This window comes from Sprattus sprattus, assembly GCF_963457725.1.
Source record: "Sprattus sprattus genome assembly, chromosome: 12".
Taxonomy (NCBI): domain Eukaryota; kingdom Metazoa; phylum Chordata; class Actinopteri; order Clupeiformes; family Clupeidae; genus Sprattus; species Sprattus sprattus.
In genome coordinates, this window is record NC_137910.1 from 3,941,770 (window position 1) to 3,944,269 (window position 2,500).

General features: G+C 43.0%; 1 protein-coding gene across 6 annotated transcripts in view; it reads right to left on the reverse strand.

The window, feature by feature from the left end:
* Positions 1-2,500, reverse strand: part of gbf1 (golgi brefeldin A resistant guanine nucleotide exchange factor 1) — a 102,703-nt gene that overhangs the window by 45,431 nt on the left and 54,772 nt on the right. The gene's annotated exons all lie outside the window — the stretch shown is intronic.

The following is a 2,500-nucleotide window of genomic DNA, read 5'->3' on the forward strand; positions in this document are numbered from 1 at the left end:
ACACAGCTGCTCAACCGTCCACTGAAACTCCATTGATAAGTTACCAGAATACTTGCGGAGTGCTACGAAAGACGTGAATCAGAGGCAAAAAGGCCACTTTCCTTGACAGCGGTCATTATTGCATAGCAACGGTCAGGTATCGGTTAATAACTGACCGCAGAACGTTGGGAAGCCCCATTCAAGTGAATGGAGCATTCTACAGCTTTAAGAAGAGCCGTGTAATAAGGTAATATAACTGCAGGAAGGGTGAGCCATTGATTTCATGTAAAGCGCTTTAAACTGCAACTCTTGTATGAAATGTGCTACATAAATAAAGTCTTACTAACTTACTAACTGAGATTGTAGCCTAAATGCTATCCATACATGAGTATGCTATGCCATGTATCGTTCGTTTTTGACTTTTGAAGATTACTGGTAGTAAATGTTAAATGTAAAAGATAACTTGTGTAAGCTCTGACAGTGTAGGCCTATGTCAGGGGGACAGGCCTATGTCAGTGTGTGTGTGTGTGTATGTCAGTGGGACAGGCCTATGTCAGTGTGTGTGTGTGTGTTTGTATGACAGGGGAACAGGCCTATGTCAGTGTGTGTGTGTGTGTGTGTGTGTGTGTGTGTGTGTGTATGTATGTGTGTGTGTGTGTGTGTGTGTGTGTGTGTGTGTGTGTATGTCAGTGGGACAGGCCTATGTCAGGGGGACAGTATTGATTCCAGATGAAGGTTCAGTGAGTAAGTGTGAAAGGCAATAGACACGGTTAGCACCTGACCCTGGAACTGATAAAACACCAACGTTGATACCATGAGTATGGTGTGGGCTAAAGAGTCTACGGCAGACAGCAAATATAACCCCACAGGGAAAACAAAGTCTGCTTGAGGAATACAAGAAAAGAACAAATGGATGCAGAGAGAGTGAGGGAAATAAAAGAGAGAGATAGGAGAAAGAGAGGAGAGGGAGAGAGAGAGAGAAGGAGAGAGGGAGGGAGACAGACACCTTGGTAGTGTGGGGTGTCTTATTACAACTCAATTTCCAAAAGCTCTCTGCTAAGGCCAGCGTGTAGGATGTGGGATTTAGCATTAATGAAAATGACTCGACCCAGCCCTGGGCTCTGGCTCTTGCTCTGTGTGTGTGTGTGTGTGTGTGTGTGTGTGTGTGTGTGTGTGTGTGTGTGTGTGTGTGTGTGTGTGTGAGGGAGTGAGAGAGAGAGAGAGACAGGGGGGGGGGGGGGAGGGGTCTTCACTGGTAGCCTCTGGGGTCACACACATGCAAACACAAGGGGAAAGTTGAATCCCACGCTGGGAAAGTCCCATTGTAAACAACAGGAGAGGAGAGTGCCACACACACTGGGCCCGAGAGGGGATGAGGTCTAAAAAGGAAGGTAGGCTATGAGTATAGGCGTACATAGGTTTGTGTTTATGTGTATGTGTGTGTCTATACACATGGCTGTGTGTGTGTGTGTGTGTGTGTCTATACACATGGCTGTGTGTGTGTGTGTGTGTGTGTGTGTGTATGTGTGTGTGTGTGTAAACTCTACGGCAGATCCCTCTAATCCTGGTCCAACACAGCTGGGGGGAGGTAAAGTATTGTGGGCTGAAGGTTTGTAGCAGGAGAAGGAGTATTAGTAAGAGCAGGAGAAGGAGTATTAGTAAGAGTAGGAGAAAGAGTATTAGTAAGAGAAGGAGTATTAGTAAGAGAAGGAGAAGGAGTATTAGTAAGAGAAGGAGAAGGAGTATTAGTAAGAGAAGGAGAAGGAGTATTAGTAAGAAAAGGAGAAGGAGTATTAGTAAGAGTACAAATAGGAGTAGGAAAAGGAGAAGGAGTATTAGTAAGAAAAGGAGAAGGAGTATTAGTAAGAGTAGAAATAGGAGTAGGAAAAGGAGAAGGAGTATTAGTAAGAGTAGGAGAAGGAGTATTAGTAGGAGAAGGAGTATTAGTAGGAGAAGGAGTATTAGTAGGAGAAGGAGTATTAGTAAGAGTAAGAGAAGGAGTATTAGTAGGAGAAGGAGTATTAGTAAGAGTAAGAGAAGGAGTATTAGTAGGAGAAGGAGTATTAGTAAGAGTAAGAGAAGGAGTATTAGTAGGAGAAGGAGTATTAGTAAGAGTAAGAGAAGGAGTATTAGTAGGAGAAGGAGTATTATTAAGAGTAAGAGAAGGAGTATTAGTAAGAGTAAGAGAAGGAGTATTAGTAGGAGAAGGAGTATTAGTAAGAGTAGGAGAAGGAGTATTAGTAGGAGAAGGAGTATTAGTAGGAGAAGGAGTATTAGTAAGAGTAGGAGAAGGAGTATTAGTAGGAGAAGGAGTATTAGTAGGAGAAGGAGTATTAGTAAGAGTAAGAGAAGGAGTATTAGTAGGAGAAGGAGTATTAGTAAGAGTAAGAGAAGGAGTATTAGTAAGAGTAGAAGAAGGAGTATTAGTAAGAGTAAGAGAAGGAGTATTAGTAGGAGAAGGAGTATAAGTAAGAGCAGGAGCAGCAGGAGGAGATATAAATGGATGTGGAAGGAGAGATTA